This window comes from Heliangelus exortis, chromosome 9, assembly GCF_036169615.1.
Source record: "Heliangelus exortis chromosome 9, bHelExo1.hap1, whole genome shotgun sequence".
NCBI classification, from domain to species: Eukaryota; Metazoa; Chordata; class Aves; order Apodiformes; family Trochilidae; genus Heliangelus; species Heliangelus exortis.
The window spans coordinates 12,927,351-12,944,210 of NC_092430.1; positions in this window are offsets into that span (position 1 = coordinate 12,927,351).

Here is a 16,860-nt window from a genome sequence, read left to right on the forward strand (position 1 = left end):
CGTCCCAGAGCACAGGGCTGAGCGGGTGCGCAGGTCCCGTTGATGTCCTGCAAAGGCACAGCCTCGCGCCCGCCACAGGTAGAGCCGAGGTTGTTCCGGACCGTCCCCCACAGAAACCCCGCGCCAAAACTCCGCGTCCGGGGCAGCCCGTCCCCCTGCACCGGTGAAGGAGCTGTGGGCCCAGGAGGCCCAGGATGCCGGAGGTGGTAGAGAGCAGCCAACCTGTCCCCCTCTGCAAATCCCCCCGCAGACTTCACTATCTAGATATAAATCACTTTGCCTGAGCCTTCCACACACACTTTTTTTTTTTTTTTTTTTTTCTTCTTTCTTAACAATTTCGTAATTAATTGTTTCACTCGGGTTTGTAATGGAAACAATCCTGCGAGGCCGGATGGTTGTTATGATCTGCTTTCTTTAGCGTTTCTCCCCCTTCGCGATCATTGTTCGCCGTGACTGTCTGGGCTCAGATATGATGTTGGGACAGCGCCTCCCTTGAAATGGAAACAGAGGCCTGAATAAAGAAGGGTGGAAAAAACAGTACTTTGTAGTCTGCATCGTCCATCTTTAATTCAGAGACGCATCTATACTCCTGGGAGCGCCGCCTTTGATCTCTTTGATTTTTACACCAGATCTGTTATGGACTAAAATTCCTAGGTTTTCCATAGAAACATCTCCATTCCTTCGGGATATTGATGTTTTCTTCTTCCTAGGGGTTATGATATGGTAAATCAGATTCAGAAAAGCATGGACAATGCCAGCATTCATGGGGCGGGGGGTGGGGGGAGGGGGGGGTGGGAGCCTCTCTCTCTTCTTCCAATGAATCAAAATATTGTTTATTCTGTTGCTCTTTAAGCCCAGTCACTTCAGCTGCCTTTCAGTGCCTTCAACTCTGGAAGAGGGGCAGCAGCAGCAGCAGCAGGTTGCGTTGCCATGGGGACCCTACTGTATGGCAGCAGCGCCAACCCCAAAGACAATGCCTTGCAAAGGGGCTTGAAAAGTGAGGTTTCTCCCTTTGCCACGCAGCCACTTCCGATGGAGCAAGCATTCTCCTTTCGGGACCCTCATCTTGTCACTAGAACAATGTCTATCTTCGCCTGCCAATTTTTTTTCCTCTATCCTGCCTTTGATCTATAAAAAATCAAAAGAACAAAGTCAGGGGAGAATAGGGGGCTTTTTTGTTGTTGTTGATGCACAGAACAGGCTTTTATAATTTGGGTCTACTTTTGTGCCTGAGGATTGCAAGGGCAGGGAAGGAGGGTAGTTTATATGTGTGTTGGGTTCTCTCCAGCCCTGCCGACCCTGGGCGTGGCGTGTGCCAAAAATCCCCCTCCCTTTCCCCTCTTTCTCCACCCCAATACAGCCAGGAATGCATGTGGGTGCTGACTAGCCCGGGTGTCACCTACTCCCTGGCCTTGGATATGAGAGCTCTCCTGCAGGCTGAAGCCTTTCCACCCACCCAGCCCAAGCCACCACACCGTGGCACTGGCCCTTGCCCAGGGCCAAGATAGGATCACCCAAGCCTACTACTTAATGCTGATGTTAATAACGGAGATGTGTGCAAATGGCAGCATGTCCATCACAGTATGTTTTCATGTGTGATGCAAAATGATGCTTTTTTCCCAAGTCATGATTTTGTGTAGATGTTAGAGGAATTAATGTGAGACTAACACCCTTTTCTTAGAAATCAGAAAAATCTAGACAGCATGAGGCTCTGAGATGCTGAAATCTTGGCTTTGCATGCCAGCAAAGAAAAGAAACGAGATTGTCCATGTGTGTGTTTGACTTCTTTGTAAGTGGCAACAGGCATTGTCACGCATGTGTAGGACAGGCTATAAATAATCCTAGATGGAAAACTGGGTCTAGTTCTGCTTCTTTCCATGGGGACAAGTGGCTGGTTGGGTTCACATGTGACTCTGCACGTAACTCTCCTGAAATTAACCCTAATCACTCAAGCTCAGCCCCGTTCTTTGCATCACTTCGAACAGCAGGAAGTGTTGATTTCTCCAAAAGGACTGTATTACAGTTACTTCCTTTTCATTAAAACATTAAAATACCATCAAAGGAAATGACAGAAATGACTGGTCTGTACTGTATCGGTTACACTGTTTTTGGTAAAGCATGTTCCCGCATGATTTGGTGATTAACTCCGTCACAGAGTGGCTTCCCACTTTGAAGGAGTCAATTTCTGGGCAAGACAAAAAAGTAGGTTGGGGAGAGAGTGGAAATTAGAGGAAGGTTTATTAAAGAAGCTCAGACATCCTAGGTGAGAGCTTGTTCTCTTTCTGGCTTCCTTTTCTTCATTGTTTTTTAAGGAAAATCACCGGTTTCAAACTGCCTAGTTAAAGTCAATTAATCTAGACACGGGCATCTGACTCCCTGTCTGGGTTGTGCTGCTGAGAAACGTTTGCTGTGTGCTGCAAATGGAAGCCGAGGCACCCCTCACTGGAAGGCTGTGAGTGGGGGCTGGGACTGGGGTGGTTTTGTGGAGCTCAGGGCCCTTGCTCACACCTTTATGTCAGACACACACAGAACTCAGCCTTTTCCGAGCATGGGAGACTTGTGGGTCGGCACTAGTGAGTGCTAGGGCATTGCATGTCCCAGCAGTGTGCCACGACAGTTTCAGGTCTGGTTGTAGATCACAAATGGGATGGTCTGGGTGCACCATCCAGTACCTGGAGACAGACCGACCAGTCTCCACTGCTACATCTGCCTGACATGCCCTCACCCATATGGTGGGTGTCTCCTAGTAGTTGCTTATGACCTGTATAGAACTTCTGGATCCTGGTCCCATGTTAAGCCCACAAAAGTCCTCAGCTCAGTGTTAAGGAGTTGACCCTTTACCACTTGGTATATCCCAGTGCCTCAGGATCTGTTCTCAGGAACTGGAGAGGTGGGTCTGTCATAAAAATAATTACTGAGGGTTTGCACACACTGGGAGGACTTGAGGACCCCAGCATCCACTTTCAGGCAGTATCTCTGCCGTAGAGAGAAGGGGAAGGAGGTCTACATTTCACCTGTCTGAAAATTAACTACTGGGACAATATGTAGCAGGCCTGTAGCTCAAGATCAATCCTCCTTTCTTTTCTCCTCCTTCTGTCCCCACCCCCCCCACACTCACACACCCAGGTCCCCCGGGGCACTGGCTTCACACCCTATCTGGTCACATTCTCTGCGCAAGATTAATTGTTGGGTCAGGGTGGATTCACCATTGTGTTAGCCTGCCAGTGCCTTTTTCTTTTTCTTTTTCTTTTTCTTTTTCTTTTTCTTTTTCTTTTTTTTTTTTTTTTTTTTTTTTTTTTTTTTTTAGATAGTCATAGTCAAACTTCAGGCCCCTCTCTGTTCCCTCCTCCCTCATCTTTTGGAGCGGGGGGATTCTACCCTGATCCGACCTTCTGAGATGAGAGGCATCAGCCATGCCTTTTAACTGTACAATTATGCACACTCCCTAAATGTTGTTTTAATAACAGCGTTTGAGAAAAAGCCGCAGCGGGTCGGTGTTTAGAAAAGCAGCAAGATGCCTGGAGCAGCTTGCTCTTTCCCTTTCACACATACAGATACACTCCAGAGAGCTTTGCGGAGGGAACTGTGAAAATGCAGCCGGCACACCTAGACGGAGTGTCTCCCATCCCCACGGGAAATCCCAGGTCCCGTACGGGCAGCGGTGCCCCGGGAAGGCGCAAGCGGGAGGAAGGCGCAGGGAGGGCGGGCGCTGCCAGGGAGGTAGCTCAGTGGGTTCCGGCCGGGGACCAGCGACCAGGTCGTGGGGACAGGAGGCATCAAGGAGAGCCACGCTCAAATCCAGAGCTGGAAGCGCAGGGAGACCGCATCCCCGCCCTTACTTTAGTTCTAGAGACGGGATAGCGGAACAGGGCTGGGGCCAGCCGGGCGGGAGGCATCACCCGGCTTTCGGATCGCCTCCGCAGACGGAGAAGCGGGCACGGGGGATGCCGTGCTGCATCCAGCCTTCCGCCGCCCCTCCGCAGCGTTTGGCCCTTTCGCTCCGCTACCAGCGGAGGGGCAGAGCCGACCCCAGACGGGCAGCAGCAGCCCCCTCGGGCGGTACGGTCCGGGGGGTCCCGCCGGAGCTGCGTCCGGGAAAGCCCTTCGGTGTGCCCCGACCCCGGCGGCTGCCCCGGACTGTCACCAGACACGCCGTTCTCGGGGCTCTGCCCCGCGGGAAGCTCCCACCCGCTTGTCGTTGCCGTGTGAGGCCACAGAGCCTGGCACTAGTCTTTCTTTCAAGCCGCCGTGTAAGTGGTGCTGCGAAGTAGACCCAGACACCTTCATATCTCAATTTTTCTTCTTTGGACAGGAAATGTGCGTGGAGAAGGGGTGGGGGGGGGGGGAGTGTCGAGATCGTAAATTTCATTGATTACTTGCAGATTGTACAAAATATATTCAAGCTTTCATGACAACTTCTGGAGACATAACGACTGGACAATATTGCCCGAACAGTACAAACTCTCTTTAACTACTACAAAGAAATCAGCAGGTAATTATAGGCTCGATTGTATACATAATAGGCATCGGAAATCGGAGAATAACTGTAGGCAGCGATTCTGAACCAGAAGAGGAACTGTCGGGCTTCAGACTCTCATATAATAGCTGGTTATTGTGCTGTGTGTCTCATTCTAATTAGAGATACCTGCGCAGCACAACAGATATGGAAGAGACACACATCCTTGATCTCCCTGCCAGCAAACCCCATCCTTTAAAAATTAAAGAGATAAAGGCAAAGGAAGTCATGTGGGTACTCCTGAAACAGGCAGTGATGCTGAGCTGTGCCCTCTGCCTCCGGAGGAGCGCTTTACCGGGCAGAACGAGCGCGCCTCGTTTGGAAGAATTTCTGACCTGAGCGGGACTGTTGGCAAAAAAAAACCAAAAAAACTTTCCTCAAGGTGCCCAGAGAAATAGCTTTTCTACAGGAAAAGCTAATAAAATAAAAGAGAGCCCGGCCAAAATTAACTGAAAACAATATGCACTTCGGGAACATATCAAGTTCTTATTTAATATTTAGTTTATAATACTTACTTTTTTTTTTTTTTTTACTTTAGGGGAGAAAAAAAATCTTTATTTTCTATGCCTGAAGGAATATAAATATGTATTTCTGATACAGAAGTTGTTCAATTTTTAACAAGTGGGGTTTGTTTAAAATAATTATTGACACTCCCTGCACAGAATCATCTGTTTCTCCTTCAGCCGGTAATTCCACCTTCTAACTCCAAGCAAAATCACGGAAAACACTCCTGAAACCTCTCTTGGTGTCTATGCCCGTTTCACTCGAGAGTTTCCTCGATTCCCGTTTCTCTCAGGTGAAGTTTTTCAACGAGTTCCCTGGCGTCCAGCCCAGGTGGTGCCCGGCATGTGCAGCGGTGCCCGGGGACGCCGCGCAGTTTGCGTCCCCGTGGGGCTGAACCCTCTCCTCCCTGCCTGAAATGAGCCCAAACCCCTTCCACACAACTTCACTTTGAATATCGTCTGGCCTTAAAGTTCACTGAGGTTGTTTTACCTCCAGGGGTACGTGCTATGTTATTCTAGGTCACTAGTGACTTCCAGCTACACGAACATATGTCCACATCAAAACCAGCTCCACAGAAGCAAACAACCCAAGGTGTCATTTCAGGCTATAGGGAACGCTTTTTCCACCAGGTCAAGTTTGACTCTGTCAAAGAGCAGAGCAGAGAGGAGCCGAGAGGTGCAAAGCCAGGGCTCCTAACCCTGGACAGGAGTGCAATGCAGTGCCAGGGGAACGGCGCTCCGTGGGGCTCTGACCTCTGCAATGAGTGGGACCGCAGCATCCCGCGCGGGTTAGCGCGGAGCCGCGGCTCCGCGGCAGCTCCCGCAGCAGCGCAGGGTGTGCGGAGCTGGGCATGCACCTCACGCCTGTCTGTGAGATCAGAAATAAAGCCTTCGGGGAGCGGCCAAGCTCCAAATAAGCTAGATTTGGATTTCTTCCATTTACAAATAATCTTATTTGTGAAGTCTGATTGCTGGTTTTTTTAAGTATCATTGCCACATCGTTGTAAACGAGATAATATAATTGTTGGTTTTAAAAAATTACATTTTGATAGAAATAAATTCTCTGCATAACTGGCAACGAGTTACAGCTATATATTTCACTCGGTGCTTTCCAATCCAGCTCCCGTAACAACCCCGTTTTATCTAAGCCACATCGCTGGCTTCTCCTTCTATTTGGTTTTAATGCCAAGTGAACTTTAGAGCTAAACCAGGGTGTTCAGATAAACATGAATCAACTTTTTCAAAATGCTCCTGACTAAATCATGCCGTGAAAATAAAATACAGAGGGCGAGAAGGAGGGAAAGTTGTGCTTCCCAGAACTGAAAGACAGTAAAAAATTGGTCATCAAAAAAAGACCTCCAGATGAGGACAGTAAAGGTAAATCAAAGCAGAGCAACTGTTTGCAATATCACTTGTACTTTTCCTGTTGGGCTGCGCAGTATTTTACCGAGTGGAAGCACAAGCAAGATGTGCAGGTATCCGCTTACGTTGTAAACTGCAGTTGGTATAAATATTCTGTTCCAGAGAACAGCTTTATCACATGCTCACAAATAATAAAGTATCCTTTCAAACAAAAGCCACACATCTGGTGGCATTTCATTAATGAATGATGCTCTGAGTTATAAATATGAAGGGTGACTGTTTCCTGCTCCGTTCCTCTCGCCGCCCTCCTCATCCCGCCTCCGAGAAGTGCGGAGCCCCGGCCACCGCCCTGCCCGCCGGCAGCCCCCGCCGCCTTGCCTGTGGCTGCTTCCAGCCCGGCTCTGGGTCTCTTCCCTGTAGGCTGTAGGTTGATGTCTGGGACTACAGACCCTAGCGATCAAATTCACCTACAAAAGTCTCGCGCCAAAGTGCAACTTTTATTTATTTTTTTCCTCCCTGAAGTTGGGCGGTCTTTGCCCAATTTCGACAAGAGACTTTCGAGGGAAGACTGGTATCAGGGTAACCTGCTTGCCTCCATCCTTTCGCCTGTGTCACCTATGGATGTCTCAGGTGCACGGTTGCACCTTGCCCCGAACCTCTCTGCCAGCAGCTAGCCCCCGGACAGTGCCCGGGCGCAGCTTCTGCCAGAGCCGGTCCCAGACCTCAGCCCTTAGCGCAGCTCCTCAAGGCACGCTGAGCGCGGCGCGGATAAGAATCTGTTGACCGCCCCTGACCACAAGTTCGCTTTGCTGACCTTATATCCTAGTCTGGCTGGTTGTTGGGTTTGGGCTTTTTTAAACTGACTCTTATTCTACTTGTTAAATGTTCGGTTCTTTAATCAGCAACTAGCAATCATCAGACGTTAATATATACGGTTTTACAAATACCTAAGCCATTTAAAATGCTGAACTGGGTTGTGTGTGGCAGGGAACATCTATCTATTGAATAGGCAGTGTCACACGGTAGCATGCTCTCTTGTCAAGGGTGATTGTGTTTTAGGCAAACATTTGAGCAAACATAAAGGCAAAGGTCAAGTACTGTTCAGTTGCAGTGTGTGCTAATTCACCTAGCTAACCAATGGGGCAAAAGTTGCATTTTCTGCGAGCACCGCAGACCAAACCTCTGCGAAGGGCATTATTAGCTGTGAGCCGGCTGTGATCGCTTCCAGACAGCTCCTGGGTGGAAAGGCTGGAGGCTCCGAGTGCGTCCAGGGTTCAGCTCCTGCACCATCACCTCCTTTTGCTAACAAGCTCCTTCCAATAAGCTGGTGTTTTTTTTTCTACTCTTCTGGTCTCCCGCCCTTCCTCCCACACACTTTTTTTTTTTTTTCTCGCTCTTTATTATTTATTTTTTTATCTATATTTTCTTTTCCTCCTTCTCCGTTCCCTGAACAAACGGAGCTGGGCTGCCCATTGCTGGCCGACTCAGGTCGCTGAGTGCCCGGAGCCCCAATGCGAGGCTAAGGGCGATACCAGCAACTCCGGAGAAATTGGGCGAGCAGAGCCCAGTGGCAGGGAAGTGAAGTTTGACTCCTCACTGAAAGAGCATGGGGAGAAGGGGGGAGGAGGATCAGAGTTACTTTATTATCCTCATTCCTCCCCACGTCGTCGCAATAAACTAAAACTATGTTTTCAATAGGAAAGGCTGGAATTTATCTCTGAGGGTGATCTGCCGGCAGAATTTTCCAAGCAAACCTTATTATTTCTCATAGGGAAATTCTTCCTGCCATCCAAAAAATCAGAGAAGAATCAAAGGACTGGGTGGCAGTTGTCACGCTCACAGCTTAGAAGTCTCTTTCTCTCTTTTAAGAGGGGAAAAAAAAAAAAAAAAAAAAAAAAAAAAAAAAAAAAAAAAAAAAAAAGAAAGAAAAAGCCTGCGACCCATTCCTTCCTTCTCGGTTCAGCCTGAAGGGCTCGCACTTTGAATCAATAGTCATTTTGGTTGAACCAATGGCTGTGCTTCCATCCAGGCTGTACTTACAGTAGTTTTCATAATAAACCCGGGTTTCATAGTTGTGGTCATAAAGCACTCAGGTTTGAGTTTACACGTGTAAAATAAACAAATACATATATATATATACATGGCAGTGGGATTAAAACAAAACAAAACAAAAAACAAACAAATAAACAAATAAATAAATTAAACAAGCCTCACTAGCCACCAAATAAAACCGATTATTTTTAACACAAGCAAAAGGTCGTGAAATTCTTACTTGTTGCCTTGTGCTATAGAGGCAGTCGCCTCCCAGTCCCACATTGTGGGGTCTGGCTGCTGCTGTCTCTGCTGCTGGAGGAAGCAGGGGGATTTTTAAATTTTTTTTAATTTTTGACAGAATTCGAGGAAGAATTCTGCAACGTTAGAGACGTGATTCTAAGCACAAAACTGGTTTATGGCTAAGATGACATTAAAATCGCAAGGGCATGTTTCCTTTGCAGCTCAGGCTTTAAACGCAAGCATACAAGCATGAGAAAACTCGTTAAAAAAAATATAAATAAACTTACCCATGTCTGCCAAGCCATCACAATTTGTGGGACTCTTCTTTAGTGCTGCAGACAACTTGGTCCTTTAAGCCCTGCATTAGGCACGGTGGGTACAGTGAAACAGAAATAAAATATATTTTTTAAAAGATGTTTTGACATATATTTCTGAATTGTCTAATCTCCTTCAAATGTCTCGGATTACTTTACAACCCACTGGCTACGGTCCTATAAACACCACCTGGGCAGTTTCACAAGCTTTAAAGTTTTTGTGAGTGTGTGTGTGTGTGTGTGTGTGTGTGTGCGTGTGTGTGTGTGTGTGTGTGTGTGTGTAGTAAGTTGTTTAAAAGGCATCATTACCATTCAGAGGTATAAAAGTATTGCCTTGATCTTTGGCGTGATGGGGTTTGTTTTTTGGATTTGGGCGGGTTGGGTTTTTTTGTTTACATGCACCTCTCATTTTACTTAACTTTTTAAAGATGGGAAAAGCTGGAAGCTTTAGTTTTCGAGAGACTTTTCTCGTTATTCATCTGTTTGGTCGCCTTAGCTGCACAAAAGCGTATCAGCTGCGTTATGAAAAATGGCCTAAGCCCAGAGAATGTCACAGTGGTCGACTTATTATTTTAGCCCTTCTTAAAAAAAAAAAAAAAAAAAAAAAAAAAAAAAAACTCGGGGAAAGTTTGCTTTTGATGAATTCAATAAAAGCGGCGCTGCAACGGAAGAGATTTTAAGCTAAAATCATGCGGCATGGGGGCAAAAGCTTAAACCAGACAGATGGCCAAAGGTAGCCAGAGCCTGCCCGCTTCAAACCCATCCACTTCAGTTGCAGTCCTCAACTGCAACTTTAGCTTTTTTTCATGTTTATTATGCTTTATGTTTCCCTCTTAAAAAATATCTCAACAAACAAGTAAACAAAAGTGAACTTTTACAACTCATGTGTTATGAGCAGTTTTTCTTTCCTCCTTTGGAGCAGAAATAAGACAGGATTTCTGTTTGTTTGGTTTGGATTTTTAAGAGACAGGGCATCTCAAAGCCCCTTGGCAAGGTGTTACTTTTTAATTCACTAGCACCTCATCTCTCGAACCCTGGGAGGGCTTCTCTGCAGTAACCAGAAAGGACAAGTCAAAAGGACTTCAGGGATTATAACTGAAGGCTGTGCTGTGAACCAGCTCCTGTCCTTCTCCTGAGTAATAAATAGATCTAAATAATAACAGCTACTAATAATACTAACATTTATAAATGCCCAGACTAAGAACTCCATCAGATAGGGTGAATTCGGTGTGAATTTTGTTTTTTGATAGGAAATATCCATAAGCAAAACATTAGTAAACTGTTCTCTTCTGGTGTAAAAACCTTTGTAATTCTTGTGATTTCAGTGGCACAAGGAAGATGATATTGGCTTACAGAGAGTTGTCTTGGCTGCAAGCGAAGACAGAGATGTGGCACATTAGCCTATATCTGAGGCTATGGCCACCTGCTTCGACGGCAGGATGGAGGTTTTGACGTCGCTGGTCCGGGGGAGATGTCAGTGCTGGCTGCGCAGAGGGGAGAGTAATTTATTAAAGAAGTACGGGCTAAAAGAGCCCTTCCCGGGCTCCTCTTGTCCCTTATTTCATAGGTATTCCCATCCTGCAAAACAAGTGTCTGTGGCGTACGGTGGCCAGCCCTCAGGTACCTAAAGCCGAGACAAATCTCTCCCTCTTCACCTCTGCCCTGCGCGCCACGGGACCCAGACCCGCCGGGCCGGTTCCAGACCCGCCAGCCTTTGAACCGGGAAGCTTCTAGGCGGTCGCATCACCATCCGCACTCCACAGTACCAGCATGTTCAGAGCAGTCCCGGTGCCAGAAGCCACCTGTGCCTCTGCAGCACAGGGGGACCCTCCCCCTCCCGTGGGAGGGAGCGCAACCCCCCGCCCCTCCGTCTCAGGTAGCGCCGTGGCCGGTGCGCGGGTTCTCGCAGGGGGACTACGCGTCCCTCCGCGGGGGCGGAGCCGCCGTCCCCAAGCGTGGGGTTGTCAGGTGCTGCCTGCGCCCTCGGGGGGTGGAAGGTCCTGCCCGTGGTCCAGACTGCGAGCAGGGTAATGCTGCGCGGAGCCCTGGGGAGCCGAAGAGAGAAGGGGATCCCCGTGAGCCAGCTGTTTCACAGGGGGCGAGGGGTTTAAAATCTAATATTTAGATTAATTTGTAAACGATCAAACGAAATGGAAGGTGAATAACGTGCAACCTTGCTGAAAACCAGATACAGAGCAAAGGAAGGAGCGCGTTTACGTGTCTGTACGAGTGTGCGCGTCGCGCACTGGGCACCGTCCTCTTTCAAAGAGCGAACTTACTGCTCGGCTTTCCAAAGTCTAATGTCCACCGTGCCCGGGGAAGGCTCCCCGACAGGAGCTGTTGGGATGACCACGTCACCACTCACGCCAGTGACCAGCAGCAGAAACGGGTTTCCAGTCGTTTCCCTTGCTGGTGCAGCGGCTTGCGAGGGGCGCTGAAATAAGAGTAGTAAGGAGTTGGTGAGGGAAACTACGAAAAAAAAAAAAACAAAACAAAACATCTGCGGAGCACCCCCCGCTCCTGTGTATACGGGGCAGAGCAACTCCGGCCACAGAGGTGGGAACGAATACGTGTGCCCTGGTTGGTACCCCCTGTCCTGCCGCCGCCTTCCCTGCTGCCCAGCGTACGGGTCTCGCTGTGTTACTGCCTGCATCCGGCACTGCCCTCGACGTGGGCAGGAGACAGGTCTTGGGAATCGTGGTTACCTTCTGGACATCTTTTTCCCAAAACGCTTGGGAAATCCGTTAAATCAAAGCCCTTGCGAGGTTGAAAATTACCCTTTGCATCTCCAAAGAGCACAGGCTGGGAAAACTTGAAAAGATTTAATCCCAATAGGAATGACAGCGGACCAACGATGGGCGTCTAGAAAATTTAGAAGAGGCAGTTAAATCGGTAAAACAAGGAGGGTTTGGTTTTGATTCAGGGGTATTTTCTTTTCCCCAGAAAATAATACCGATTCTGAGTAGTTTTTCAGAAAAGGGGGTAAATCAGCCGACTGGGGAGTGCGTCCCAGCCGCATGATCCCAGAAGTGTACCTGACCTTACTTACACAAATGACCCGGCCAACAGTCTGGCAGGTCAGACCCGCCTACCTCGCCAGAGCTGACGCCTTGGCATTTACCTCTCCCTGACGCTGCCCCCTGCGTGGAGCAGGTCCCCCAGCCTCTACCAGCGCCGGTGCATCCCCGACGCTGTAGCCTGAGCAGAGTGCTCAGAAGAGAGTGCCTGCTTCCGCAGGAAGCTGGGTTGATGATAGCTTCATTTTCGGGCGGCACCACAGTTTGGGGCAGCGAGAGGGGCAGGCTGGCCCCGGGCTGGGGTCTGAGTGCTGCCGCCTAGGGTGGGCGTCCCGGCTGAGCACTGTAGGTATTTCATCCCTTGTGCCCCGGGCACACCGGGACAGCTCTGCCCCTCACGAGGCACGGCGGGCCCGGAGAGACCCGGGGTCACGGCCCCAATACAGAGGCTCTGTGCGAAATACCGGCATGTGGTCATGTTCACTAGTGTGCAAAGCTATTAGACGGGCTGGTGTGTTTTTCTCGCTCCAGGCTGCTCGTGAAACGCTGGTGTTCAATCTCTCACCTCCCCGATATGCCACCCTTCCCCAGCCCTGCAGGGAAAGTTGCTCTGGCTGTGGCCACCCCTTGCTCCAGACTTCATACCATCTTAGGACCGATTCCGGACTTCCACTGGGAAGTGGAAGTCTTCCACTCACTTCAAACTTTTCCGGAGTCTGTAGGAGTGAGCGGGTTTGAGTCTCAGAACGTTTTCTCAAGTAAGAACACAATTAAGGAACAGAGTACTGAGGAAATATTGCCTTCTGGCTGGCCAAAGTGCCTGCTAAGGACAGTCTTGGGGGCAGGAGGCATCCTCGGAAGTCCTCGCAGTTCTCGGAAGGTTGTGCCTTGTTTCAATGTTTACTCCCCATGTTGCAGATGTCACCAGAATGTAACTTTAGTGCTTTGCGGTTAATATTTTTGCCCCAGGTCTATCACTAGCATTAATTGTCCCAATAAATTGAGATATAGTGTGCATAATGCAATGTAACAATATGGTTATATTCCACGTGTATGACTTAATTAAGCTATTTGCAGCCTGATGCTGCAAGTCAACGGGTGTGCAAGTGGATTAACAATGTACTGTTCTCGTATCCTCAGGATGGTGCATAATTACTTTACTGGCGGTACATATCAATTTTTGATGATTGCAGAACACATGCTCACTTTACCAACAAGCGCTTTAATAACTCTCCATTGTGTTTTTAAAAAGCGTTGTTTGGAAATATTTGGAAGCCTCTGCAAACAATGTTCGAGGTTCGTAGTGCGAGGTTGAGACCTGATCTATATTTGATGAAGTGCAAAGGCTCCGAAGCAGCTTCCATCCCCACCTGCCCGCTCCCGGAGCTGGCGGAGGAGAGAAAAGCCGGGCGAGCCGGGCGTCGAGGCACGCCAGTGGTCCTCCCAGCGGGCTCCGGTTGGGGGTGTTACCGTGCCCCAACACATGCTCCTAACATCGGCAAGCAGAGTAATGCAATTAGGAAACTTGATTACAGGGCGGCGGCGAGGCTGGGGGGAACCCCGGGTCTTTGTTCCCAGGAAGATGGCGCCGGGGTCTGGCCAGCGGGATTTAGCATGTGCCTCTCCCGGCAAAGGTGGAAGGGGACGAGTGATGACCTTTCTGGGGGCAACTTAATTTCTGTAGCTTAATCTTGTTGGGGAGGCAGGTACCATCCATCAGAGCGAGTTCCCCGCACGGCGCTGAGGGTAGAGAGGCTGCTAGCCCGGCCGGGTATCGCACGCCCGGCCCAGAGATCTGCAGCACCAAACCCACTCCGTCAAAAACAAAAACAAAAAAACAAACAAAAAAACCCCAAAACAACCACGACCCAAACCCAAAAAAAACCCCACCATGTAATAAAAGCTGCTGATTGTCTCTGGCACTCTTCGGCTTGTCTCAGGAGCCTGAGCAGGAAGGCCCCGAGAGTCCGTGGGCCGGCGGGGTGGGTGGGTGCGCCCGTCTGCCGGGGCTGGGGCTCTTCCGTAATCAAAGGCACACGGGCTCCTGGCCGCGGCGGGCACTGGCAGCTCCCGGGCCTGGGCTGGCTGGGAACCGGGCTGGAAGCCCGGCCGGGGATGCCAGCAGCCTGAGGGCGCCGGGCCAGGACAGCTCAGCGCGGCCTGGGTATCCCCCAGAGCCCCGCTTCGCACCCCTCCGTGCCCTTCCGCGCCCCTCCGCGCCCAGGCGTGGTGGCGCTGCTGCCTCGGAGCCTTCCTCGTTGAAGTCGATTTGTTCTTATACCTGAAGCAGGTGATGTTTATGCAGAGACATCTGAATGACAGCAGGAGTGAAGGACAAATCTAATAAAGCCTAATAAACCGTGAGAGTCTAAATGTCATTAAACTTACAAAGATGAGACTCCAAATCACCAAAAAGGTAAATGTCTTCATTAGTCTGATCTCTGAAGACTGTCGAACATTTCATTAATTTATAATTTATGATTGTTTGACAAATATTGAAAAGTATGTAAATATGAGGGGGATAATGTCTTTTCTGCGGGAGATAAGGAAATGACCCAAACTGTACGTGCCTGCTAGATTACACACGAGGTTCCATCTATCTGTTATCAAACTGTGCTTTCCCTTTATACAACATATTGTGAAACTGACAAGTGAAATAGTGCAGATAAACCAATGGTTTAAAACGTAATAAAGACAAGAGCCATTTGCATTTTTTACATTTTATTACAAAGGTAATTTACTATGACACATTTCTGAATGTAATTTATGAAAACATTTTAAAGCAATTATATAATGTATACAGCACTCGGAGACACAGAAAGTCAGATAAATAATAATCTTATGGATCTTCAGAGACTTTCTATAACGCTGAAAATATAGACTTTCACAGGAACAGCAGTAAAACATAAAATCATAGAAATAAAATGCAGAATTATGTAATAAAGGGGAAATGGGTATACTTCGAACTGGAATTGCAACATTAGATATTCAAGGAAACAATCTAATCTATTCCAAAGAGCTAGATTATCTCAGGATATTTTTTTCCCTTTCTCTGTCTTGTGAAATAGGCTTCTTAAAGAACATAGGATTCCTGAGGAAACCGTCTTGCATCCTTGTCCTCTTTGATGGACCAAGAAGTGGACCTTCCAGTAAGGATCCCAAGGACGCAAGGAGCAGTGTCAGCCTCCCTTCTCTCTCCTGTGACATAGGGGAATTACGAGTTTATTACCACTCTTCATCTCGGGAAGAGGCGCTGCTTTGAGCGTCCCCGGGCAGAAATGGCTGCGCGGGCCTGGGGACAGGGGCATGGGCAGACCCGAGCAGCTGCCAGTCCCCCTGCCTGCCCTCTCCTCACCCCATCCTCCAGGACCCGGGGAAGGTTTCCACAGTCTCCCAACTCCTCAGCACAGCGCACACAGGCTCATGCCCCACGGTGGGATTGCCATCGTTCTGGTGGGCGAGCGGCATCGGGCTTCCCTTGACATGGGGTCCTGCGCCCCCCATGCCCGCCGGCTCCGCGAGTCTCCGCGGCTGGCTCAGGAGCGCTTCTCTCCTAAACGTGGAGATCAGGGAGACGCCCAGAAACACAGAGGACATCATCGCCTAATAAATCCCTCCTGGTGCCTCCAACAAGGTATTTGCACCCAGATGGTCAACAAACCCATTGCGTGCAACTGCCTGTTTTTTTTTGTTTGTTTGTTTTTCTCAAAGCCACCCAGTAGACAATAAGGCACGGAGCAGTTCTGTAGAAACCCCTCATTCCCCAGAACGGGCTCTGTGTCTTTGTCTTTACATAAAACAGTGCCCTTTGGCCAAATGCGCCTGTAACGAGCTTGTAAAACAAACCAGAAATCTCAGCTCTTCCTCGAGTCTACAAGCAAGATTCTTTATTCCCAAATCTTGCAAATATGTTAGGAGTGTTAGAAGTGGGACTAAAAAGCCCCCTAGCAGAGCTGGTTACCTGCTGCGAGCCTCACTGCCACAGACCCTTTCACCAGACATATTAAATCTCTTACCCTAAGAAAACAGGCACTTGTCACAATTGAAACCCGACGTATCAGGGCAGCGGGATGTAACAGTTTAGGGAACTTTTTATTTTCCCCGGAGGCCCTTTACGAGCGGAGGTCCCTAACACGTCGCTCCAGAGAGGCCTGAAGGATTTGCCCTGTCTTCATCGTCTCTGAAGGCCAAGTCTAGAGAGGTGCCCCAGGGAGGTGCCCCTCGCCTGTCTCTCCTGTCCACCGACAGCTTCTTGCCTCTGGCCTGGCGCACAGTTATTTGTGGGAAGAAAAATATTTCGGAAAAATACCAGGTTATTCTACCCCATAACCCGTTTTTTCATGGGGTGTGTGTGTGCGCGTCTCCTCGTTGTTTTTCCCGTCTGTTTCTCTCGATGGAAGGCCCCAGTTCCCAGTCCCAAGACGCCAGCAGAGTGGGTGCGGCGGCACCGCTGCCCAGCGCTCGGAATCGCACCCCTATCGACCCCCCAGAAGTCGGGCCCGGGTGTCGCCAGTTATCCCCCGCCTCTCCCCCCCCCCGACCCCCTTTGACAACACACTGTCATTCTTTCCCAGCTCTGAAGTATGTGTTTTATTACAGATTATTTAATTTGATGAGCAACATTCCCACCGCCCTGAGCACAGACTAAGTGGAAAAAGGTTTACTTGGCATTGCGAAACAATTTCAATACTAATAATTAAACATAAAAAGAAGCCAGCCACACGGACCAAGCAGAAAAAGCTCCTCAAATGTCGCCAGAGGGGCTGAACCAGCTTCCACAGACCTGAGTTGCATGGTTTTCCACCTAGACCTCACCTCTTTTCTCTAATGGAGACAAGGCACGAGAGGTGTCCTGTCCTATCAATCCACATCTG